This window comes from Lissotriton vulgaris, chromosome 8 (genome assembly GCF_964263255.1).
Source record: "Lissotriton vulgaris chromosome 8, aLisVul1.2, whole genome shotgun sequence".
NCBI classification, from domain to species: domain Eukaryota; kingdom Metazoa; phylum Chordata; class Amphibia; order Caudata; family Salamandridae; genus Lissotriton; species Lissotriton vulgaris.
In genome coordinates, this window is record NC_141696.1 from 160,330,292 (window position 1) to 160,358,208 (window position 27,917).

The window sequence follows — 27,917 nt, forward strand, 5'->3', positions numbered from 1 at the left end:
TGAATTTCACAAGCCAACGCTGAAATTGTTTGGCCACATATTCTCCGGAAATGGCATGAAACCAGACCCTGAAAGGGTAGCAGCGCTAAATGACACACCAAGCCCAGATGACGTTGGCAATGTACGATCATTCCTAGGCATGGCCAGCTACTGTTCCAGATATATACCACAATAAGTCACCCCCTGAGAATGCTCACCAAACAAGGACAGGCCTTTCAGTGGTCCACCCAATGAGAGGGGGCGTTCAGAGAAATCAAGGAAGCTGTGTAGTCAGCTAAAAACTTGGCTTACTTCAATACAAAAAGAAGACAGAGATAACAGTAGACACTAGCCGTGTAGGACTAGGAGCCATCCTAGCACAATACGACAGAGAAGAAGACCAGCGGCACATAGTAGCGTACGCCAGCAGGAGTCTAACAGACACGGAGAGAGCATACTCCCAGCCAGAAAAAGAAAGTTTGGCTGTGGTTGTAAGGGCGTGTGAACATGTCCACATATTCATCTTTGGAAAACACTTCACCTTGGTCACTGACCATCAAGCTCTGATCACAATTTTCGGAAACCCTCGAGCAAAAATACCGCCACGGATAGAGAGATGGGGCCTCAGGCTACAAGAACACACATACACCATCATACACAAGCTTGGAAAAGCTGCATACCCTGCAGACTACATGTCCAGACACCCCACCAGGACCAGTGAATCCGAACAATCGATTGCGGACGAATACATCCACTTCGTAGAAGATCAAGCTAGACCTCCGGCCGTTCCACTAGAAGCCTTCTGTGAGGCGACGCAGGCTGACGTCATCCTACAAGAAGTGAAACGTCGGATACAAACTAATAGCTGGCGACATTCACAAATCAATGGACAAAACAACCAAGAGATGGCAGCAATTAAACATGTCCACGACGAACTGTCAATAGCGACAAATGGTCTCCTCCTAAGAGACACCCGAATTGTGATCCCACAACAGCTAAGACAAGGGGTCATAACTCTAGCACATGAAGGACACTGGGGCATAGTAGCCACGAAAAGAGCACTCTGCGAAAGAGTCTGGTTTCCAACACTGGACCTAATGGTGGAAACAACATTGAAAGATTGCCCACAATGTCAACTGGTGAGCCGTCCAGATCCCCCAGCACCGCTACAAATGTCTCCACTACTGGAGGGTGTCTGGCAACACGTTGCCATTGACTTCTTTGGGCCATTCAAGTCGGGCCAATATGTCCTGGTCATCATGGACGAATATTCCAGATTCCCCATCGCACAACTGTGCACATCCACGAAAGCCTCCAGCGCCATACCGATCTTAGAAGGAAGTCTTTGCCGTGTGGGGCATTCCTCAAGTGGTGAAGTCGGACAATGGGCCTCCATTCAACAGCCATGACTTCGCCGAGTTTGCTCACTACCTCAACATCAAACACCGGAAGATCACATCACTATGGCCTCAGGCGAATGGAATGATTGAACGTTTCATGACCACGATCAAGAAAGCCATTCAGCAAGCGGAACTCACCCGAAAGAACATTCAGACAGCACTAAATGAGGTACTACGAGCCTACCGAAACACGCCCCACTCCACCACGGGCAAATGTCCTGCCACCCTCATGCTAGGACGACCAGTGCATACAAGATCACCAATGATGAGTATCGCAGCGAGTGAACAGTATCACGACTCTGAACATGAGGAGATTGTGGCCATGGATAAGATGAAGAAGAAAAAGATGAAGGACTATGTGGATGAATTGCGACATGCCTCTCCAGCGGAAATCCAAGAAGGAGACTGGGTGTTGGCGCGGCAAGAGCAACACCGAAAGACTGACTGCAAGTATCATGAGACTCCACTGAAGGTGGTGTAACAGAAAGGAACTATGATCACAGCGGAAACCGACGGAAGATGAGTCACCAGGAATGTGACGCACTTCAAAAAGTGCAGTCCTAATGTCAAAGAACTACTGACTGAATCGATAGAGGAGAAAAGAGAACCAGAGACATTGCCCAGCCGCAGTCAGGCATTGATGGAAATCACTGACGAGCATGAGCGAGACAGTCCTGATCTTCAGTCGCATCCCAGACGGACCATTAGAAAACCGTCTCACCTTATTGAAGAACTTTAAAGCAGTGCTAGTCAGTGATGTGAAAGCAAGGGGTGTAAATAGATTGCTGTGTTTTGTTTCTATCTTTTGTTTTGTTTACAGAGGTGGGGGGATATAATGATGTCAATACATATGGGGCACTAGGACATGCCCGAAGGAGGACGAAGGCGGGCGGAAAGGGAGGAGCCAGGGACCAGGGATGGCATGAACGAGGAAGGACGCAAATAAAGAAGCTCATGAACTACAATGAGTGTCAGCATGTTTGTGTACTAGGCAGGACACTACACAAGCTAATTAAAGATGTGTATCTGTCATCTTTAGAAACATGTCCAAATTCTCAGGGACAGATTTATTTCGGACTTGCAGTACTTTTGCGCCCCCGTTGCGTCACTTCTGTGACACAGCAGTCACTGTGTAAGGCCCTGCGCCACATGAAACCTACGTCAGGTTTCATGTGGTCGTTTCCACGCAGGGGGGGCGTTCTGTCGCAGGAACACCCATGAAATGTGACTCCGTGAAATCTACAATATTTCACTGAGTCACTTTACCAACGCTGATGTGTCAAAACCCTTCGCCTGCTTGTAGCAGGCGTAAGGCTTGACGCACCTCATAACAGATAGGGCAAAGTTGGAAAAGTGCTGGAGTTGCGTGCCACACGCAACACAACTTCAGCACTGCGCCAACTTCACGCCCTAGATACGACAGGCATTTGTTTATTCCTGCACCATGGTGCGCCTCATTGTAAATGCGGCGCATCATGGGTGGTACGTGGCTAAACGTGCGTGCCGTATCTTTCGTGGTGCATCTCTGCTGATTTGCAGAGATGTGTCAGGCAACATTAACCTGCCCCTCAGTGTCTAAACCAGATGAGCTCCCTACATCTTTAATCGTTTTTCACAGCTTCCCAAAATCCATACTTCTTCCTGACCCTGCCAGATCCAGAATTCTGGACCCAGTTTATTCCACCTTTATAAACAAGGAATAAAAACTGAATGCTCAAAGGGGTATATTTACTAAGTTTTATCACCTTGTTTGCGTCACAAAAGTGATGCAAATTCTAGCAAAATCTTTTTTTTACCTGTTTACCTGTTTAGTGCTGAAAAATCACTCGGAAATAATGCAAAGCAGTGCATAGTGCCGCTTTGCATCGCTTAGTGCCAAGGGGGCATTCCATGGGTGGTGAATGGATGTTTCCCTGCAACCATCCAAGGTTTTTGACGTAAAACCCTATTTACTTAAAAAACTAGACAGGGTTTTACAGCAAAAAACTGCACCCATTTCAAGTAGGTGTTATGAAGAAGGAATTACAAAACGGTTTATTACCCCAGGTCCTCTAAAATTGTGGGGTTCCCTTGTATTTATTTTAAAGATATGTTTTCAGCATGAGAGCAGCTCCAGGATTGGTGGGAGCAGGCCAACCCAGCGCTCATTTGAGGCTGGAGGCCTGTGCCAGCAATCCACCGGCTGTTCCACAAACCAGGGATTGCTGGGTCTACAGTGCTCTTGTTGGGTTAGCCAGTAGCAAGACAGCCGACCAAGCCGACATGAGCACTGAAACAGACAGCAGTCATCCTGCCATCACAGGATTCAGCCCTGCCCTCACGCTTGCACTATACACAGCACGAGCCGGTGGCAATTTTATATGTTTGTGTTTGACTGCTGGGCTCGCTCAGGCAGGGCGGTGCTTCTCTGCTCTTTAGAGGGAGCCGCCCCTGCAAGCTTTTCAAGCAGTTATCACAAACAAATTCTGGCAACAGGTGTGCTATTTTGGCTGGTGGAGCCTGCTGGCATCCTGCGGCAGAACTAAAGCCAGCGACCCTTTAGCTGACAAAAGAAACGTGGCTACAGAGTGAGGAGTTCTGCTAAACAGCATTTCGATGCACGGTTAGGATTAAATACGATAGCTACATTTCCGGGGGTGTGCATTTTTTTTTTATCCAACAATGCAGAATTAAGTATGCGATAGCTGTGGGAAGCGACTGCGTCACGCTCTGTTTTACGCTTTTATGCTTTTTCACACCTCTAACTTTTCAAGAAGTAACAAAAAACCCTTTTTGTGTTATCCGCCGGCGTCCCATGGGGGCGTCCCCTACAGTAGTTGTTCATTTCTCGAGCCCGGCCCTCGCGCCATTTCCTGTGAATTCTGTCGACGTTCCCTGACGCCGTGTCTGCAGCATTTACAGCGCGGCGAATGTGAAGTGCGTTACGTCCAAAGCTGTTTCTGAGCCTCTTCTGGCGGTCCCCTTGAAAACACACAGGCGCCTCCATTTCTGGCCGGGGTCCAGGTGAGATGATGAGCTGAAAATAAAAGTGACAGATGTGATAGAAGGGGGAAAAAAACACGAGGAATGATCCTTTGTCTCAGTGGAAGTCTCCTGGCTGGCCCGCGGCTGAGGAGGGACATTGTTCCTATGATAAAAGGAAAGATTATACGACCACAGTGCAGCTATGATGGGAAACAGGCAGAAACGTCAGCACTTATATGCGAGCGTAGCTCCCTGGACCATTCTTAGCAGAAAACCATCGGGACCAGATAAAAGTTTCCTCGGGGTGGGACATTCCTTCGCTTGCAATTTCAGTTACTGAGAAGGAATGTACTAGGGCTTTTAAAAGTTGTCTCGGAGGGGGGATGGGGAGGGCGTTGAATGCTCTATAATAAAACCTTTTGTAAGTGGCCCCACTGTTATACATGTATCCATGGCTGCAACAATAAACTAAACCTGGTGAGAGCAGAGGATTTGCTGATTGAAAGTTATGCACCTGGCCGAGACTATTGAACACATAAAAGCTGTTAATTGTTCTCGTGTGTATGGATCCTCCCATGATGCTCTGGAGTTTGTACAATCTCGGGCACTTTGCTAGCACATTGTCACACAAGTGTCCCCTTTCTCCTTAGCAATCAACTTACATTCACCTTCATGAAAGTATTGCAAATACAGTGCAACGTCTGTCAGCATAAACCATATCAAATTGTAACACAAATTATTTTCTGTCACATGAGCAAAACATTCAGAGGCAGTTGAAGTATATGGGTGATTAAGACAAGAGATACATAGCCTTATACTTATCTGATGCACCCAGTTGTGAGGACCCCCTGTAATTTTTGGATTTTTCTGCAAATCTCTCTGGGGATCAAAGGCTTTAAACTCGTAAAATGACCTGAAGGGTGTACTAGTTCAAACTATAATCTCAGTATAGTGTGTCTGACCCAGATTCAAGCTACAGAAAACGTAAAGGGTCAATTTTCATCAAGACAGAAGAAGGTACCGTAAGCAACTACAACTCAGCAGAATCAGTGATTGGTGGAGAATAGTAAGTACTTTCATCAACTCAGACTCAAACGTTGACGTATTGAATCAAGGTCTCAAAGGAGAAGAATTATCAGTTAGAGAACCAGTTAATAAAAGAGACAGTGCAACACTGAAAAATGCAACGCTCAATCATCCCAGAGCTCATGAAGTGAGAACAGGGTCAAGAAAAGAAGGACTTTCAAAAACCAATAGCAACCAGATCAGTATGGTTGAAGAACTAAAGACCTGGTTAAAACTTGGGTGTTATTGAAAACAAGTTCAAATTTGTGGAGGGCGTGCCAAATGAAGTGAGGGGCCAAATATTTTTCACCATGCTACGTATAAGGAGAAGGAAATTTTGTGTGTGGATTCTCCAACTTCCGCCAGAGATTGGATGACTTTGTGTCACTTGATGTTAGTGGCTTGCTAACAAAAAGGAAGTATGGATCCATATTTGCATATCTGAAACGATCGATGGCCCTGGTGATTATGTTACAGGGAACACATGCCCAGGAAGAGAGGAATGGAGCTTGTTCAGCCTACAGTGTAAGTGGGTTCAGGATTTTTTTATTCTTCTTCTTGAGCTGATTAATAAGGAGTCATAGTAATATTTCATAGACTTTGACGTCTCAGATACAAAGGTGCTAAATATCAGTCAATGCAGCTCAGCACTGCATTAAACAACACCATGATGTTTTACACAATTGGGGAAAATTGTGTAGCACCATAGTTAGGAAGAGTCACACAACAATGACTTGTTAGTTCCTCATGTAAAGGCTGGTGATGTCTTGCCTGAGATGTGTATCAGAAGTATAGCCTACATGACAAATTCCTACATGTAGACAACTCTGCAAGAGTAAAGCACTTATTGAACTACATAATAACAAAAAAATAAAAAACTCTCAACCAAGCTTTCGCCTGCCAAGCTCCTAGAACCTGCAATAGCATCCCGGAACAACTCAATTCAATCTTCCTAGCCTTATGCAAGGCTCTAAAAACTATATCATACTCCATATGAAAGTGTATAATTAAAGGACCACTCCTTTTTTACTATTGCATCTGCTACTTACTCAATCCTTTTCGTTGTTTCTCATATCATTTCTTCTAGACATATAGACAAGAACTCTTTATTTTGCTATCTAGTGCCACGTAATATGTTTATTCATGTGAGGGTGTAACATTTCACATACCATTGTTTGTAGTAACACATGTGATTTCATTTTTAATACCTGTTTAAATGTCACTAAACACAGTGGGCCTCATTTATGAGAAATGACGCATCGCTGCGTGAAAGCAGCGATGCGTCACTTTTCAGTGCGCACTCCTTGCGACATTCCTGATGCGTCATATTTAATGTATGACGCATCATGTCGCAAGGAGTTACAGATACGTCAGTATTTATTACGTATCTGTAAGTGCAAAAGTGACGCATTGCTGGAGTGTGTCACAAAAGTGACGCAACTCCAGCAATGCGTCCTTTCACATGGGGCAAGCCCCATGTGAAAGAGCCTGTGTCAGTCTTAAGGCTTGCTGTTAGGCAGGCGCAAGATTTTGACGCAACAGCGTCCTAAAAGTGACGCAGTGAAATCTCATAGATTTCACTGCGTCACTTCTACGACCCTTCCTTACGTCAATACGCCCCCCTTGCATACATTATACCTGCTGCAGGTATAATGTGGCGCATGGGTTTACAAAGTGACGCATCTACCTAGATGTGTCACTTTGTAAATATGGCGCAACAAGGCACATTTTTTACGCCACTGGTGCGTCACAAAAAGTGGCGCACCGGCGGCGTAAAAGTGACGCACAGCCTCATAAATGAGGCCCCTGGGATTATTTCACATTATCATGAATTTTAATGCACTGCCATTTTGTTATTCTGTGTTGTACACTGCACATTTTTGCCCAACTGTTCCAGTAAGCATAGCCTTGTTATGTAGTTAGAACAACCAAGTGAGAACTGCAGAAATTATTGAAGTCAGCCATTTTACCCTAGTTTACAGCAACATGTTCAAGGACCTCTTACATTCTTCCCATGAAAAGAGCCAGACACTTCCCATTAGTGCCTACCTGCAGTTTCTATATTGCCACATGTTCTTCCCTCAGTTTTGTTTGCATTTAGTAAAAGTGCATAAAGGTAGTACTGGAATGAATGGAATTTATTAATATATGCTCCAACTGACTGGGGAAACTCTGGATCATTGATATGACAACCCGCATTAGCTTATTTTTTATGCTTGCTCGCTATTTTGCATTAAACATGTGTTAGAATGGTATTAGTCTTCCCAAGTTTCTGTGTTTATTTTCAGAACCTGGAGCATTATGCGCTGGGAAACGTCTTAATGAGCGCAGAGAAGGCAGGCTCTGGGCTGGACTCTGCATGACCACCTCAGCTATTAGAGGTACGAAAGGGTTTTCTTGAGACAATAGTCACGTTAGGAGCCAAGATGGCGCCCGAACGCCGAGCCGTGTCGGAAGTCTGAGCACTGCTCTCCACTGACCCACAGGTTTCCTATATGTGAGCACCCAGTGGGACACACGGAAAGGATTGTTAGCTGCTGCAACTGAAATAAATGAACACGCGAGCGGTATTTGCGCCTGCCCGAGGCCACGCAGTGGCCATTGAGAGGGCGGGCTTCTAGTCGCGGAGGGCTGTCCCGCCCCCAGCAGGATGTCCAGCTTATCCTCCTCTCTGGTTGGAGGAGGCGGCTGGCCGTGAATCTCGTCCGGGGCGGCTGGGAGGGGACTCCAGGGGTACTTAAGCTCCTGTACCCCGTAGGAGAGCCTCTTTGCCGCTCCGGACGCCGTCGTGTGCTATCGGGACACTCTTTTCGGGACACTCCCTTCAATATCGAAGTGAGCGAGGCTTTGGCCTAATCTCCCCCCTTTCTTTCCGCCTGCTCCCTCCCCGGAGTTGTGAGCCTGGCGAGGGGGCCCATTGGCGTGGGCCGCTGTGGGGGGAGACGTCCGGTTTCCGTTTGCATGCCATCGCCCTCCCTTTTGTGGGGGGGTTTAGCGGGTTTGACCTGTTATTCGTCGGGCCCCGCCGCTGCAATCGAGCGGCCTTGCTGGTGGTGTGTCCCCGCGATCTGTTAGTACGGGTCTCTCCCGAGCGGTGTCTTTGCGGTAGAGTATTCTGATTACTGACTGGGTCCACGTGGCGGTGCAGCGGCGGCGCTTGTTTGGAGTAGGGGGGCCATGTGCCGGTTCCAATCGGTGGGGGCTGCCTTCTTAGTTCCGGTTGCCGCGGGTGACCCTGCATTTCCACTTCCCCCCCTCCTGCTCCCGGCTGTCCCAGCGGCCATTTTAGGCAGGGGAATTTCGGGCGGCCATTTCGGCAGGGCTGCGGGTGGGCGGGCATGTGCGCTCGCGCCTTTCTTCGAACAAGTGTATGTTTAAGATTTCCCTAGCAGGATTTCTGGCGAATGGGGCGTGCATTATTGTAAATTTCTGAGAACTTTGGTGCGGGTCGGTGTTCGGTCCATGTGGACTGTGGACCCGACGAGCGCTTCAGGCGGTGTTTACCCTGCTGTCGTGTATAACATGTTGTTGCACTTATTTCCCTGTGCCTGTCGATGGGAGAGGTCGTCCCATTATGCCCTGCTCGTGTCGGTGTTCGGTCCTTGTGGGCTCGGGACCCGATGCTTTAGGCAGTGTTTTCCATACCTGGTGTTGTACTCAAGTTGCTGTTGCCTAACCTTCCGGTTTCTCCCAATGCGATAGGTTGTGTATATACCCTGCTAGTGCGTGTGGGGGGGGGAGCGGGCAATTGTGTATGCCCGGAGTGCAATGCTGCCTTCATCCCAGCCGGTCCCTCCCCCCCCCCCCTCCCCGACCCCCTCTCCGCGCGTTCTACCTGCGAAGGGGTGGAAATTTAACCATGTTGTAGCCGCATTCAGGGAAAGCGGGGGAGGCCATCCGAGCAACACCAAGGTTTCCCATGTTCGGTTGCCGGATACCCCAGTGTAAGGCCAGCGGTTATGCATTTATTACGCTTTGCTTACGTATGTGTCGTCTTTCTTTAGGAGCCGGCTGCGTGCTTCCGGGCGCCTGGGTAAGGCACCGCCTCTTCATACACAGCACAGTACGCAAGTCCAAGGTCCCGGTTCGAGCGCAGGCTGTAAACAGAACTTGATCCTCAGGGTGAGGAATGTTTTCCTCCCAGGTTGTGCACAGCACTGTACTAACTTTCCTCTTCCTGTTTCAGGGGCGATAGGCCAATGATGCATGGGGCACTGGCGTCTAGTAACTATGTTGATCTTTGTTTTGCAGATCACGTTTCAGACTCACATTTGAATTCGCATTGCGTCCTTTTGCAGCGCTTCGCAACCTAACGTGACGACCCCCCCCCCCCCCCTTCGAGGGTTTGACGCAAGGTATGTACGCCAGGGAACGTTGGCGCCGCTTCGGTTTCTTAAAGGGCAATGCCCGATTTGCGTGGCACGGGTACGGGTTGAGGGTCGCTTCTCGTTTAAATTGGGCACTGTGTGGGTCGTTGCTTTCCGGTTTTGACCGGTAGAATGTTTGGGGTCCGATGGCTCATTTTCATTTGTTTTACACAGTGCACTCAGCGTGGAGCAGCTTCCGGGGGCGCCCCCCCATTAGTCGCGGATCTCGTTAGCTTTCTCTGGAGGAGGAGAAGAGGTATGTACGTCGTGAGGGGGCTGTTCTAAGGGGGGCTGGTCTCGGTAGGACCCCCCCCCCCTTTTTGCAATATCCGTTTTGTTTTTTCCACAGGTCCTCAGGGTGCATTTCTACCCCCCCCGTCCCCGCCTATTACATGCCTTGGCCGGGGAGTACCTTTTGGGGGTAGAGGGAGTGGGGGGCTCCCAGTCGTTGGGTGGGGCGTGCTTGTTTTCTTGGTAAAATTGTTGGACGTGGTGGCTCATGGTTATCTCTTTTTCAGGATACATTCGAAGGCACCATGGAAAGTCAGGGGTCCCCCCGCTTTTTACTCAGACGTCCCAAGTTGATTCGGGTCTAGGACCTTCCCAGGATCCACAGATGAAAGCTTTGTTGGATTTGATAAAGGCTAATGGGGTGGCATGGGCCAGTGGCCTCTTGTTGGCCAACCCCCCTAATGCCCCCGGGCCGGCCCCCGCCCCGCAAATAACTGAGATAGAAGTGGCAGAAGACCCGGCCACAGTGAGGCCTAAGCGCACTAGGAAGCCGACAGTGAAGGACTTCCCAGCGGAACCTCCCACTAAGACCAGGGCGGCGGACCCAGTCAGGAATGTCATTGTGCACGCCCCGGCATCCCCCCCGGCGGTGATCCGGGTGTGCCCTCCTCCGCCCCGTTGCCCGGCGGTGCCTAATGTGGAATTTGCTACCCGGGAAGATCTGGGTAAGATTACAGACTTGCTGGCTTTGTTCATGTCGGAAATCAGAGCCGGCCTGCGATGTGCCCCTGTGCAGTCGCCCGACTTAATGCATCCTCAGACTGTAGCACCGTTAGCTGCGGCGCCACTTCTTGCCGCAAAAGAGGCGGACGTGGTCCAAGTGTGGGGGGGATTGTCCGTGCAAGGGGGGGGTAATGCTAGTCCCCTCTCGGGGGTGGTTGCACTGCCTGTCAGCACGGCTCCAAAGTCTGTTTCCTCACCGCCTCTTTCCCAGGTGTTGCCGGTGGCCCCGAGTGTGTCCCAGGAGGCCCTCTCTCCCGCTGCGGCTACGGCTCCGCCACAGGTTATTACCCCGGCCGCTCCCCTTCCTCTGCCAGCTATTGCCCCCCCCGGCTACCCTGTCTTCTGAGGGGGCCATTCCTGCGCCCACTGTTTTGATGACTATGGCGCCTCTTTTGTCTGGCAAATGTTCCCTTGCCTGGCAGGTCCCGCAGGCAGCAAAGGAGGGCATCTGGCATAGGGAATTTATAGACATTTTTTCCCTCCTCATGTTGGGGGCGGATGGGGTGGATGTGAGAAGAATGGGGTCCAAGGATGAGGAGAAGAAGGCCCGCTTTCAGTCTTGGCCTGAAAAGACTATTAAAAACTGGCGTCAGGCATTTGCCATCCTGGCAGCGGTAATCACGGAGCGTTTCCCAGAACAGGCACAAGGTCTATTCCAGTACAACAGTGTCATAATCAATGAAGCTGAAGCATCTACTGGGATGGGGTGGTACTTATATGATTGTGAGTTCCGCAAAAAAAATGTCTGTTTTTCCAGAACTGGAGTGGGACCAGGTTGAAGTGAGACTGGGGATGGTACACAATTGTAGAGGAAAAATAGAGAGTGGTGCCAACAGTGTTGTCCAGGTTAAGAAGACAGAAAATGATAAGGCGTTCACTCAGAGGAAAAGTAATTTCAGACAGTCCTTTCGAGGGGGGCGCAGTTTTAATAGACAGTACGTCAAGAAGAATGTGTCCTCCACTTGCAGGATGTACAATGCCGGGAATTGTTCTTGGGGGAAAGCATGTAGATTCTCCCACGTTTGCAATAAATGCGGAGGCTCCCACCCGGAGTCCTCCTGCGAGAAGCGGTCTTCCTCTGCCAGCGCTGCCAATAAAGATAAATAGTGCCCCCGAGATCTCATCTCCCCCCTTTTCCCCGCCTGCTGCGCCCCCCTTGCCAACGCCGCTCTCCACTCCTTCTGCTCCTGAGGGGGGTTCAGTCTCTGTGCTGCCCGGTGGGGACCCTTACCCCCTTTGTTCAAAAGGCCCGTCTCCAGTCTTCATACCCAACCTGCTGCCCCTCCTTCGTGCCTATCCCAATGAAAACGATAGGGATGTTCTGACTTCTGGTTTCTTGGAGGGTTTCAGGATCCCCTATCAGGGTCCTAGGGTCAGCAGGGATGCTGAGAACCAAAAATCTGTCAGGGAGCTCCCTGAGGTGGTCGACAAGAAGATTAGCAAGGAGGTTGCCTTGGGGAGGGTGGCAGGCCCTTTTCCTTCCCCCCCCCTTTCCTGACTTTGTGGTGTCCCCCTTGGGTGTTGTCCCCAAAAAAGAACCTGGGGCTTACAGGCTGATTCATAACTTGTCCTTCCCGGAGGGGAACTCCGTCAACTCCTGGCTGCCAGAGGAGGCCTGCTCTGTCTCTTACTGTTCCCTAGACATGGCCATCGACTTAGTGAGGAGAGCAGGGGAGGGGGCTTGGCTAGCTGAGGCAGCCTTCTGCTTGTTACCTGTACACCCTGACAGCCAGCACCTGTTGGGTTTCAAGTGGAATGGGGGGTACTACTTTGATAAGTGTATGCCAATGGGTTGTGCTGTCTCGTGTGCCTTCTTCGAGGCCTTCAGCACCTTCCTGCAGTGGGCCCTCACAGAGGAATACAAAGTGTCATCAGTGTCGCATTACCTAGACGACTTCCTCTTTATCGGGAGGGAGGGCACGCAGGAGTGTCAGGAGGGCCTGGACTGTTTTATTGAACTAGCCAGTCGCTTGGGCGTGCCGCTGGCGCCAGGTAAGACCGAGGGCCCTGCTCAGGTGCTGACCTTCCTGGGGATCGAGCTCGACACGGTCCAGGGGGTGTCTCGTCTCCCGGCAGAGAAGGTGGTTGGCTTGAGAAACGACATTCATGCATTGTTAGGCAGGGATAAGGCGCCTCTGGGGGTCATTTAGAGTCTGCTAGGTAAGCTGAATTTTGCTGCTAGGGTCATTCCTGTGGGGCGAGTTTTTGCGAGACGCTTAGCCAAGGCTACTGCTAAGGTCCACAAGCATTACCAATTTGTTAGATTGACCTCTGGACTCAAGAAGGATTTGCAAATGTGGGATGACTTCTTATCTGATTTTAATGGCACAGTGATTTGGAGGCCCCCGTGGGTGGAGAGTCCTGAGTTGAACATGTTCACGGACGCCTCGGGCCGTGAGGGCTTTGGTGCCATTCTGGGAGAGCTGTGGTGCGCGCAGGGATGGCCCAATTCTTGGCGCAAGCGGGGTATTACTGCTAACATTACTGTCCTGGAACTCTTCCCCATTGTGATTTCTCTACACCTTTGGCCTGAGACTCTGTCTAACAGAAAAGTCTTGTTCTGGTCGGACAATATGGCGGTCGTGCAGGCAATCAATGGCCTATCTGCCAGCTGTCCGTTAGTGCTGTCTCTACTCCGGGAATTAGCTAGCAGGTGTCTGCGCTGCAATGTTGAATTTAGAGCTAGAAACATTGCAGGGGTCACTAATGTTGCAGCTGACGCTCTTTCTCGTTTGCAGTTGGACCGTTTCCGGGCAGCTTGCCCCCAGGCGAGAGAGGAGATGACCCCCTTTGCACCAGGGCTTTGGCACATCTTGGAGTGGAGCAGCAATTGAGGGAACTAGGAGAGAAATCTTTAGCGCTGGGTACAAGGAAACGCTATGCGAGTCACCGCGCTACTTTCAGTAAAGTCATCTCTGACCTGGGCTTGCAGGCTTTGCCGTTGGAGAGTAGAGTTCAGGCATTCGTTGTGTGGGCGAAGAAGCAGAAAAAGTCTCATTCCTGGGTTTGCGGCCACTTAGCGGCCATTAGTCATGAGGCTAGATTGTGTGGGGGGAATGATCCTGCCAAATCCTTTGTGATTAGGGCCGCTTTGAAGGGTTGGGCTCGAGAGGATCCCAGGGTCCCAGATGACAGGTCCCCCATTGATTTCCCATCGCTTCAGGCTATGTTACAAGTGTTGCGGGCAGTCGTCCACTCGCAGTATGAAGCAGCCCTTTTTTCTGCAGCCTTTGTCCTAGCATTCTTTGGGGCCTTCAGGAGTAGCGAGCTGGTGGCCCGTTCTAAGACTGATATCTCTGGAGATGCGCTGGGACTGGAGGATATCGCTTTTGTAAGTGGGTTGTCCATTACTCTGAGGCGGTCTAAGACAGATCAAGCTGGAAAAGGGTCTGTTATCAGACTCTCCCCCCTTGGGGATCCCCGTTTCTGCCCGGTGGCAGTCCTAAGGGCCTTCCTTGCTGTGCGGCCTGCTGGGCCGGGTTACCTGTTTGTACATGCTGACCTCTCCCCCTTGACTAAATACCAGATGGACAAGATCATGCTGGCCTGCCTGTATAGGGGCGGCCACATCGGCCTTTCGTGCTGGAATGTTGCCAGTTCAGGTGCAGTCTGTGGGGTGCTGGGAATCAGCTTGCTATAGACGTTACATTAGGCCTTGATTCCAATTATGTTTGATTTTGCGTTTTGTTTGCTGTGTTTTGTGATGCCTTTTGTTTTCTTGTGATTTACTGAATAAACACCCTTGAACATATTGCGTCTTTCTTTGACAGGTTCGCGTGTATGGGTCTTGGGGCATTCTATGGTCGACAGATTGGCACGATGGGCTGCCGTCAGGCAGTGGACTAGTACCTTCAAGAGTATAGACTGTGTGTGGTGGGGTTTCCCGGGCATGCGTTGGCATAGCTTACTCTTCCGGCTTCGGGAGGCCCTTGCCTCGGGTGGACTTCCTCCTCATCACTTGATAATCCACCTGGGTGGCAATGACATTACGTACTTGGGGAAATCCACTCTACTTCTCAAAATGAAGATCGATTTGGGCATCATCAGTGGCCTTCTGCGGGAATGCGAGGTCTGGTGGTCCGAAATAGTGCCCAGGAGAACCTGGCGGGGGCTAAGTCCGGTGAGGCTATTGAGAGATCTAGGAGGCGGATCAATGCGGCCATGAAAAAGTTCACCCAGCGCAGAGGTCTAGGCTTCATCAGACATGACATGATTCAGGACAAGGTGAAGGGTTATTTTGAGGTTGATGGTGTTCACCTCTCGCCCGTAGGCTTAGACCTCTTCCTGCTGGACTTGAAAGAAGCACTCATGAGCAAAGGTTGCAGGTAGCAAAGGTAGCAATGGTGGGGGGCCTGTGCGGCAGCGGGTACCACCGCACAGGCTGTGGCGGAGTTACTGGGCGATCCAGAAGAAGAGAGGTGCAAACGATGTACTTCAGCGGGCACATAGGGGTGCCAGAGCCTAACCTGTAACCTCATGGGAGGTGCAGGAATTCGTGTCGGCGCCCCAGTAGTCCTTCGGGTGGTTGTGGGCCTGTGCAACCGGGGGTTTGCCTAGTCACGCCCCGCAATGGGCGTGTCAGTAGTTATATGTTTATTGTACAGCAGTTGGGTGGTTCGCCACTGTGCTGTTTGGCTCAACAGGCGGGCAGGTGGCGAGAATGCGGCCTGCCCAGGATCGCCCGTAAGCTAACCCACCATCATTACATATGTTGTATGTAATAAACCTGCAGCAATTTTTTCCCAAACCTAACACGGTGTCTGTGTATCATTTGCGGGTTTGGGCATGTGGGGGCGGGGGACTTCTTGTGGCCCTGATGTGACTATGCGCCTGCCCGAGGCCACGCAGTGGCCATTGAGAGGGCGGGCTCCTAGTCGCGGCGGGCTGTCCCGCCCCCAGCAGGATGTCCAGCTTATCCTCCTCTCTGGTTGGAGGAGGCGGCTGGCCATGAATCTCGTCCGGGGCGGCAGGGAGGGGCCTCCAGGGGTACTTAAGCTCCTGTACCCCGTAGGAGAGCCTCTTTGCCGCTCCGGACGCCGTCGTGTGCTATCGGGACACTCTTTTCCCCTCCCTTCCTCGAACCCAGAGTGTCAGTATGAGGGGGTTGTGGGGGAGTTTAATGTGTTTATTTCTCGTTGCAGGCGGAGTTACTGGGCGATCCGGAAGAAGAGAGGTGCAAACGATGTACTTCAGCGGGCACATAGGGGTGCCAGAGCCTAACCTGTAACCTCATGGGAGGTGCAGGAATTCGTGTCGGCGCCCCAGTAGTCCTTCGGGCGGTTGTGGGCCTGTGCAACCGGGGGTTTGCCTAGTCAAGCCCCGCAATGGGCGTGTCAGTAGTTATATGTTTATTGTACAGCAGTTGGGTGGTTCGCCACTGTGCTGTTTGGCTCAACAGGCGGGCAGGTGGCGAGAATGCGGCCTGCCCAGGATCGCCCGTAAGGTAACCCACCATCATTACATATGTTGTATGTAATAAACCTGCAGCAATTTTTTCCCAAACCTAACACGGTGTCTGTGTATCATTTGCGGGTTTGGGCATGTGGGGGCGGGGGACTTCTTGTGGCCCTGATGTGACTATTCTCCCATACCTGCTTATGCTGAAAAGCTGGAAGACGCCTGAAGACTTTGAAAACGCCAGGCACTTAACGCTGTAACTGATTACAGCACTGGTAGAGCTGACGAGATTTGCCGAGCGTGGGGGCCTTTTTTTCAAACAGCTGCCGTGAGTGCTGCAAGCTAGTTACATTTCTGAACGCTGCGAACATCGTGTCCTGAGAGGCACGGAAAGAGAGAGTAACAGTAAAAAGCAAAGGAGATTTGTCATGGCTCCCAAAGGCACACGCAAAAAACGAGAACCGGAGACCAGCACAAATGTGAGTATGAATGCTGTTGAGAAAGATGGGAGCATGGCTGTGCAGAAGAAAACAGTGGGAGTGGTATCAGTGGAAAATTCTCATGCAGCTAAACAAACGATTACTACTTTGTTTATGGCAGCAGAGGAAAAAAACGGAAGGAAGCGTTGCGCAGCCCTCAGACAGCTTTATCAGTAGTTAATGATGTCAATGGTGAGCTTAATACACTTGTAAATGCAGGAGAAGAGCTGCAAGGTGGATGTATAACAAATGTAGCGCCGCAAATAGTAGTAACGCCAGCAACTGCTGCACCGGTAAATCAAGAATTAGCCATCAGTCCCTCAGGAGGTGACTCCAGCTCCGGTCAACCGGTGGGGGCTATCGTAGATTTGGCGGAAGGGCTTAATATAATAAATCCAAACCAGGAAACAAAATTAATTAATGAGACAGAGTCACTGGACTTTTACTCCGTCTCTGAGAACTCTGCTTCTTCATGTGACGATCTAGCCGCTCAGTACTCAAAACAAATGCGTTTGGAGGAAGGTGAGAGCGAAATTGACGAAGAAGATGAAGCAGAGGAATATGTTAAAGATAGCCCTAATACAGTGAGAGGTGAGGGAAATGCCTCCCTAACAGAGGGAGATTCAGGAGGTCACCAAGAAGACTTAACTTACAATATCACATTAACAACGATTTATCAGACTATTTTAAGTCATATGGACAAAACGGAGCGAGATAGTCAAAAAATTCAAAATTCTTGTCGGAAGCTACAAACCTCTATACGCAGGCTGGCGAAGTCACACTCAGACCGGGATACAGGATGGGATGTACTAAAGTAATTACTGACTACGTAGAAGATACAGAGGACAGGAAATCAATATAATGGGTAGTAATATCAAAATATGTTCCTTTAATGTCTCAGGCCTCAACAACATAAATAAAAGGAAAAGGATTGCATCTGAACTTCGTTTTATGAAACCAGATATCTTGTGTTTGCAGGAAACCCACCTTCCCTGGGAGAAAAGAGGGCTAGCTACCGAGTTAGGATATATAGTTTTGGCGGCATCTAAGCAAACAAGTCTGATAAGAGGGGTAATGATTTTGATAAGACCGAATCTAGGTACACTTGTACGCAGCTTAGCTGATAAATGGGGTAGATGGGTAAATCTAGGAGGCATAAATATAACCATATGCTCTATATATGGATCTAACTTGGATGAGGGGGAAGTATTCAGCTATTTAAATTCTGAGCTGGCTAACTGGGGTTCTCCCCTAGTGTTATGCGGTGACTTAAATATAAATTTCGCAGGGGGGGAATTAGAGGCTGGCCCAGAGAAATACAAGGGGCGTAAACCTAGTGTATTCAAGGCACTATATAATTTAGTTAAAGATCACGCGTTGGTTGACATTTGGAGCAAAAATTTTCCAGCACTTCCTGGGTATACTTATTATTCTTCACCACATAGAAAGTTTGTCCGGTTGGACTACTTCTTTACTTCAACTAGTATTCAATCATATACTAAGATCCAACTCTATACCAGGGTAACATCGGACCATTCCCCTTTAACAATTAAGATTACCAAAATCGGTGAAATGCGACAAAACGGGAGTTTCTCGTTCGATAGGAAATTGTGCTTGGATGCACAATATAGAGAGCACATGGGTAAATGGATAGTACAGTTTCTACAGAATAATATGGGTTCCGCTAATATTGAAATAATATGGGATACCTGGAAAGCTTGTTTTAGAGGGGAGGCGGTGAGCTTTGGACTTTATAATCAAAATCTACAACAGGGGAAGATGCGGGAATTGTATGATCAGTTGGGTAAAGCAGAAGAAAACCTGATAAAAGAAATAGAGAAGAGAGATAATATGACTAAAATTCAGGAATATGAGGGGATAATCGCCAAATGTCGTGCCAATATTACAGGAGTCTGGTGTGAGGAAATAGCTAAGAAATATTTAATTTACAGAAAATACATCCATGAGTACGGAGAGTCTATAGGAAGGGCATTAGCCTTAAAACTAAAAATGAAGGACTCTGCCCGTCAAATTAAGAAAATGCAGGATAAAAATGGGGCAACGACTGAAGACCCAGAGAAAATACTGGAAATACTATATCAATTTTATACTGAATTATATACATGTCAACCTAATCCCTCTCCTGAAGCTTTTTTGCAGGAGGGTATATTCAATAAATTAACTAATCTTGAGAAAGAATTATTAGATCAACCTTTCTCAATAGAAGAACCGGAAACAGCAGTAAAAAATATTCCGAATGGAAAAGCAGCCGGTCCCGATTATATCCCAGGGGAAGTGGATAAATGTTTTTATGAACCTTTAAAAAACTTTATGTTGGAGACATTTAGAATGACACAATTGGGGAGGGCCCCACAGTCCTGGGATGATGCTTCAATTGTAATATTTCCTAAAAAAGGGAAACCACCGGAACAACCGGCCTCATATCGACCCATATCTTTGCTAAATTGAGACAGCAAAATCTATTCAAAGATGCTTGCAAATCGAATATCTAAGGTAATAACACCATTAGTATCACTGAGCCAACATGGGTTTATCCCAAATAGAGGGACCATATCACATATTAACAAAGTGATCACTTTGATAGATATAGCAGAAATTGAGAAAAGAGACTTGGCGTTGATACTACTCAACGCTGAGAAAGCGTTTGATCGCGTAGAGTGGGCATATCTGTGGGTAGTAATGCAAAGAATGGGATTTGGTAAACAGTTTTTAAGAGCTATTAAAACATTGTACCGCTCACCTAATGCGAGGGTTATAGCTATAGGTAGAAAATCGGAGAAGATAATTATTACAAGAGGTACTCGACAGGGGTGCCCTTGCTCTCCACTTCTTTTTGCGTTATTTATCAACCCATTTTTATTAAAACTTTCACAATCACCATACATTAAACCATTTGCAGTCTCATCTATACCCCATTCAGTATTCGCATACGCGGATGACATCGCCATTACTACCACAGACCCAAGACAGGCTATGACAGAGATTGAACGTCTGGCTATTGATTTCGGAAATAGCTCTGGCTACAAATTAAATGCTGCGAAAACGCAGGTGCTTTGTTCAGATTCTGTTCAATTTAATGATCACAGGGTCACTCACGAAGTGATATATTTAGGTATTATAATTAAATCCCATACACAAGAGATAGTAGAGGCTAACTGGGATAAAACTATGTTACAAATTAAACAATCTTTAGATAGGTGGGGGAGACTTCAATTGTCTATAATAGGGAGAGGCAATATCATTAAGATGAATGTATTAGCCAAAATCTTATATATATATCGCAGTATCCCCTTAGAGATATCCTTAAATCGTAGATACAAACTGCAAAGTTTATGTACAAAAAATTTTTGGGCACCCGGTAAAACAAGACGAGCAATGAAATGGCTGACCCTTCCTATTGAGAGAGGAGGGCGTGCGATTCCGGATTTTCTGTTTTATTATTATGTTTGTTTTTTACAAAGAATGAGAATATTGTTGACGGGAGAACAAATTGAGGATCCGGCAGAATCCCCGTCGATATTCTATTTATTACTAGGGGAACATGCGAAGGGATGTTTGTTAAAAGAATTGGAGGGGAATTACTACAAACACACCTGATTTAAGGTGCTTGAATCTGTATATAGAGTTTAGAGAAGGGTTGTAAGGATAATGAAGCTGGAAAGAATTGTGTATCATACTCCCTTTTCTGCGGAAAAAATATTACCATCAATATTTTGGGACAATGTAACAAAGGAATGGGGCAGAAAAGGTATGAGCAGAATTGGAGATGTATATGACACCGATGGAATATTCAAATCTTTTTCTAATATTTGTACCAAATTTCATATATCACAGTCATCTTTTTTTAAATATCTTCAAATTAGAGATTTTTGCTTAAAGAAATTAAACAGACCCTGCCCTAATGGGATAATAGAGGCTGTCCAATCAAAAAAAAAGAAAGGCATGTTATATCGATTGCTGATGGATTATAAGCCAGATGACCTGAACAAATATAATGTATACTGGCAGAATCAACTAGAGGAAACTGATTTGAATATTGCGGATTATATCTTGATGGCCAAGGATATATGTTTGTCTGCCAATTTGAAAACGCAGGTATATAAGACAATATTCAGATTATACTATACCCCTAAACGCATGGCAACATGGGGACCTATGTATGATGGAAAATGTTTTCGATGCAGAGGGGAAGATGCAGATATTGTTCATGTTTTCTATAAATGCTCGAAATTATCTTCCTTCATATCAAGCATAGAAGAATTTATCTCCTTGGTCATCCACCACCCGCTTAAAATATTCCCAGCACTTATGTTAGTGGGGGGAGGGCAAATCGTGAATGAAAATGAAGACATTTGTAAATTTAAAAATTTCTTATTTATGGCTATGACTATAGCTTGATTATGTATAGCTACAGAATGGTTACAACTTGAAGCACCGACGTTTGAATTCTGGAGAAGGAAAATGTTTAATATATATGAATTAGAATGGAATTTGTATGCTCTGAAGGGTATTAGAAAAAAACGATTGGGTATATCGACTTGGGGAATACTCAAAGAGTACTTAGAGGATTCATCGTTTTCTTTTTCATAGGGAACCCATCCTTCCCACCTACCTGCCATAATCACATATTATTGTAAAAGAAGATATTGATTGTTTAATGTCATATAAAGCTATAAACGAACTATTTGTATTGTCAAATGACCCAACGATGGTAATAAAATAATTTAAAAAAATAAATAAGAAATGGTTTTCTTGAGGGGGTCTGGGTGTCTGCGCAGCTCTGCTCTGGACCTGGTGATTTGGCTGGAGAGTGTAACCACTTTGAATCAAAATATGGTGAAGTCTAACCATGTTTATCGAATTATTGCTTGATAGCTTAGATGTGCTGTTTTGTACTGTCTATGATGAGTTAAAGTGCACTGAAGGTGTCTACATAGGAGAGAACAGGATAATAGAATGGTTGGGTAGGTAGGAATGGGAAGAGTCCTACATCAAAGAGAGAGCAGGGTGCAAGGGCCTTTGCCTAGGAGCAGTGTGAAACCATGAATTATCACGCCATCAGACCCGTGTGCCCAGAGCCGTGACTCGAGCATTGAAGACCTAGGAACTTCCCATTACCTGCTATAGGTATCAGAGGTGGGGGAGTGCCATGAAAATCATCCCACCCTGCTAGGAGCAACACGACTACAGTTCTTTACTGGCTCCTTCTCCAGGCTACTGTGATGCTGGACTGCTGAATGCCCCTGGGGCCTTCCATATTGCAGCAGAAGCGGGTAAGATTGATCAATGGGCCACAGAGCCTTGGGGTAACTTGCTTTGACTAATAGCTCTACATCACTGAGATAATTTGACTTCTGAAAAGCTATTGTGGGACTTCTAAGACTTTCACTCACTAGCGGGCCAAATCTGTATGTTTCCTTGCATATATGGGGAATAGCACTGTCTGTAGACATGGAAGTGGGACTCAGAATCTTGCCCTGACAGCCCTGGGGTGCTGTCCTTTCAAATACTGTATATTGTTTGTGTGTACCTTATTTCAACTGTGAACATATATAAATACTACTTTTGCCCTAAAAGTAAGTATCTGGATGGACATTCATTTATTGGGGTTGCGTATGTCTTTTGAGTGTTGTGACCATATACATCTTGCATCTACCAAACTCTTGACTAAGGGTGGGCATTGCAACCAAAGTCCCTGCAAAGCAGTATGGGACGAGATTCTAGAGCGCAGTGAATATTATAGTATCCAACATCAAAACATTCCTCAAGGCAGGGCTCTCCCCAGCTGAGAGCTAATAATATAATATTCACTGCACTGCACTCTAGAATCTCGCCCCATAATGCTTTGCTGGGCCTTTGGTTGGCATTGTATTTTTGCCCATAACTTTGCTTGGGGTGGTCCTAGGAGGATGGGACCACCACCGAATTGTTAAGCATGATATGCTCTTTGTTTTCAAGGCATCTACATGGTCCTCCCCCTATGTTAGGGGTGACCCCAAAATCCTCACCTCTCTATCATTGCCTAATATTTTTCAAAGTTCACTTTTGTGAATTGGTTATATGCTTTATAGCATGTAAAAAGTTGTTTTATCAAAGGGTTGTGGGTTGCAGTAGCTAACTCCTGGCGTAGTTAACAAATCTCCGCAACCTCTGCCTACGGTTACTCTTGACCTGAGGTCTATCTTGATTTTTATTCTGGGATAGCACGCTTATGTTGTAATGGAGCAATCTATAGAGTGTATTTACATTTTGGACCTCCTAAAATCCTTACCTTCCCATGTTTAATTAATTTATTCCTAGTAAACCCAATGAGGTATATTAGACTCTAATCAGAAATAAATTATTGTAACTGCTCAAACTATTTATTGGAGTAATAACAGTGCAGTATTTCGCTTTTCTTTTGGTTTTCAGTTTATACAGTTGTGTCTGTAATGGTAGCAATGCTATTTGTATGCATGCAGAATACCAAGATATGAAAAAAAATGTGTTTATTCTTTATAGTGAATCGAATGTAAGTCTTTTATAAGAATCTAATTTCAAATTTGCCTCAATATTTTACTTCAATATTTATTTTCTTTCTAATATGTCTTACATGGCAGACCTACAACAAAGTTATTATAGAATTTGTAGAGCGATTTATAAGCATTTTAGAATGAATTGTTTGAAACATAATATTTGTATGCACGATATTTCAAATCTTTGAAAAATAAAAACATAGGTATTTTCACTTTTGCCTCTTAGATTTAAAATAAAAGCGCCACAGAGGAAGGAGCCGTTTGTTATCACGTGTTAATCAGAATTCCAATTGTTCGACAGGTGAAGTACTACTCAGGGCTTCTTCTCTCTCTGTTGATATGTACTTCCGGTTCCAGGTTCTGTGGACCGCCATGGTGCTCCTATATTTCATAAATTGCGCTGGTTCTTGTGCATATCTGCTGTGACATTTATGCGTTCTGTCAAGAAGAAATGTAACCAGTATCTGTAATATCGGTTTATACAGCCCTGTGTAAAAGTTGTGTTAAAATGCTGTAATATGCAGAGTGTAAATAACCAACTTGGTTTGAAGGCACTTAGTGATGACAGAGAAAGGAGGCCCTGATTACAAGAGTGGCACAGAAAGCGAGCGAGGTCTTCACAGCTTTACAGAGGGACACAAGGTAATGATGGCATGCAGGCTAACAGGGAGTGAGTTGAAGAAAGAAAGTGTGGTCCGAAAATCTGTTCCATCCCTTCCGGTATTGGTGAACTTTCGGAGTTTTCAGGAGGCAGCGAGAAGTTTACCTAAGAAGTATATAGACAGAGGCAGGCTTGTGAGAAGTGTTCTTGGGCATCTTGGCGCTTCAGGGGCTGCTCCCTTAAGTAAAAGACTTCCTCGTTCAACAGGGAAAGCAAAGCCCTTGGACATACTTCGATGACGTGCCAGTATATTGTGCTACCTAGTGGTGGTGGGCGTTACCTGCATCGTCATGAATGTATCACAAAAACCGGGTTGGAACTGCCTCTGCTTTTTTTGTGACATACAAATAAATGGAATAGTGGCATCCATGCAACATGCAAGGTCTGGGCAAGCTCCCCCGTCCGTTCCTCCTTTGTGACAATCCTGTGTCAGGGTGATATCTGTTATGGATGAAGTACGTGTTTCAGAAACACAAAGGAACTCTCAAGGTGTTTAAGGACCTTGGGTGACAGTTATATTTACGAACAATGGTCCTTAAGTGAGTAAGGTAGCAACCGAATAAATATAGATTGGAATCAATGCTATAATTTGAATGTCCAGCCGGACAAACAATTTTATGATATACTGAATACAAGAAACAAAAATAGAGAACAGCAATCTAGTGGGGCACAATCCTGTATCCTGTGGGGAACATGACAATTAGAATTTACAACAAAAAAAGGACATTTCAGGCAAGACTAATATAGCTTGTAAGGTGAAAATTATGTCAAGCTTTAGGACACACAGTCAATGCAATTTTTTACACTATGGATTAATGTGCAAGCTGTTTTATATTGGTCGACGACGTTTCGATCCTTACAAGCAATAGTAGGATCATCTTCAGGACAAGGGATAGTGCATGCCTGATTCGAGAGAAATTGCCTTGACTTTCAAATAATGAAAGGGACTTTCCTGCCACACAAGTGGAACATCCGTATGACCGACGAAGAACAAGTGCCTAGTGTGACGATGCACTTAGCAAATTATTTAGCAGTCTTAACTGGGGAAATCACGAGCCATGAGTGAAAGTTACAGGGAGTATGGTGCATTAACCACGATGTCCAGAGGCGTGACAATGCACAGTAAACCGTGGTGTCCTCAGGTAGGGTGGCCACCATTGTTCATAAATATGGATGAAGTACCTGGCACGACCATGAATGGATCTGACAAACAAAAAAATAGAATACATTTTGTTTGTGACAGAGCCAATCTAGATCAAGATCAGAAAGAAGTGGCTTAGCAGGACTGCATGGTCATATTATCTAGTTCCAAATTCCAACAGAATTTTAAGTGTAATTTGTTTATTATTTTCTTTGCATTCCTGTTTCTTCTAAAGCATCAACTGGGAGTAGCTGAAAAACGCAATAAATTTGCACTAATTGGATTACTGCACATTTGAATTGAATTTGGATTACCTATATGGATTAATACTATATTCTGTTCTGTGGATTTTCATCTTTTTGCACCAAAATTGGTGAGGAGTAAAATAAGAAAATCACAAATTGGAGGCATCAAAAGAAATAATGTTAGTTGTTGTTGCTCCTCATTTAAGATATAGAAAGATGGATAACAGCAATGTCAGTAGCAGGCATCCCAGGCCTTCTCTTAGGACACAAAGGGCTCGATTTCGATCCGGTAAAAAAAATCCCCCGTACGATTCGTATTCGTAGCCGAATCCGTACGACTCGTAAACACACCGTACGACCCGGCGAGTACGATCCGGACCGGGTGATCAGGACGCTATTCGTACGGTCCGCGTCAGGTAAGGGCGATTCGTACGGAAAAGCGCTCCATCACATACACACCGTACGCCGCGTACCCCCCATGATCGCCGGGGTACGCGCCGTACCCCTGCGATCATGTGGGGTACGTGCCGTACACCAAGCGTACATGGGGTGCACATCGTACACCCACCGTACATGGGGTACGGTGCGTACCCCATGTACGCTGGGTGTATGGCACGTACCCCACATGATCGCAGGGGTACGGCGCGTACCCCGGCGATCATGGGGGGTATGCGGCGTCCCCGGGGGGGGGGCGTTCTGTACTTGTTTCGGCGTGAACTATGCGTTTACGGCTGTTTCCAGCTCCCGTAAAAAAAAGGGTCGTACGTGGCGTACCCAACACAAATCGTACTTGCTGGGTCGTAAAAACCAAATGCAAAAACAACAAGTGATGGACCGAATGTGGATCAATGTCACACATTCCCCCAGTCAAAAGATCTGGGCCCAAATCCATCGTTTGTTTGCACTCCACACCACCCTGGGTTAGACAATGGCGATATGCAAATCAGCTCTGACCCTGTTGCCCCATGGGAACAGTCCAGTCCGAACTACAAAAGCCATGTCCTTCCCAGAACGGAATCAAGCATCCGAGGACCGGACCGGTTTTGAGGTAACACCTCTCATGAGCTTGACTCCAAGTGGTTTGGAGTGCCTGGGACCCACGTCTGGGCTTCCTCAGCGCACTTAGGGCGGCAATTGCAAAAACAACAAGTGATGTACCGAATGTGGATCAATGTCACACATTCCCCCAGTCAAAAGATCTGGGCCCAAATCCATCGTTTTTTTGCACTCCACACCACCCTGGGTTAGACAATGGCGATATGCAAATCAGCTCTGACCCTGTTGCCCCATGGGAACAGTCCAGTCCGAACTACAAAAGCCATGTCCTTCCCAGAACGGAATCAAGCATCCGAGGACCGGACCGGTTTCGAGGTAACACCTCTCATCAGCCCGGCTAGCTTGACTCCAAGTGGTGTGGAGTGCCTGGGACCCACGTCTGGGCATCCTCAGCGCACTTAGGGCGGCAATTGCAAAAACAATAAGTGATGTACCGAATGTGGATCAATGTCACACATTCCCCCAGTCAAAAGATCTGGGCCCAAATCCATCGTTTTTTTGCACTCCACACCACCCTGGGTTAGACAATGGCAATATGCAAATCAGCTCTGACCCTGTTGCCCCATGGGAACAGTCCAGTCCGAACTACAAAAGCCATGTCCTTCCCAGAACGGAATCAAGCATCCGAGGACCGGACCGGTTTTGAGGTAACACCTCTCATCAGCCCGGCTAGCTTGACTCCAAGTGGTGTGGCGTGCCTGGGACCCACGTCTGGGCATCCCCAGCGCACTTAGGGCGGCAATTTCAAAAACAGCAAATGATGGACCGAATGTGGATCAATGTCACACATTCCCCCAGTCAAAAGATCTGGGCCCAAATCCATCGTTTTTTTGCACTCCACACCACCCTGGGTTAGACAATGGCGATATGCAAATCAGCTCTGACCCTGTTGCCTAATGGGAACAGTCCAGTCCGAACTACGAAAGCCATGTCCTTCCCAGAACGGAATCAAGCATCCGAGGACCGGACCGGTTTCGAGGTAACACCTCTCATCAGCGCGAGTAGCTTGACTCCAAGTGGTGTGGAGTGCCTGGGACCCACGTCTGGGCATCCCCAGCGCACTTAGGGCGGCAATTTCAAAAACAGCAAATGATGGACCGAATGTGGATCGATGTCACACATTCCCCCAGTCAAAAGATCTGGGCCCAAATCCATCGTTTTTTTGCACTCCACACCACCCTGGGTTAGACAATGGCGATATGCAAATCAGCTCTGACCCTGTTGCCCCATGGGAACAGTCCAGTCCGAACTACAAAAGCCATGTCCTTCCCAGAACGGAATCAAGCATCCGAGGACCGGACCAGTTTCGAGGTAACACCTCTCATCAGCCCGGCTGGCTTGACTCCAAGTGGTGTGGAGTGCCTGGGACCCACGTCTGGGCATACCCAGCACACTTAGGGCGGCAATTGCAAAAACAACAAGTGATGGACCGAATGTGGATCAATGTCACACATTCCCCCAGTCAAAAGATGTGGGCCCAAATCCATCGTTTTTTTGCACTCCACACCACCCTGGGTTAGACAATGACGATATGCAAATCAGCTCTGACCCTGTTGCCCCATGGGAACAGTCCAGTCCGAACTACAAAAGCCATGTCCTTCCCAGAAGGGAAT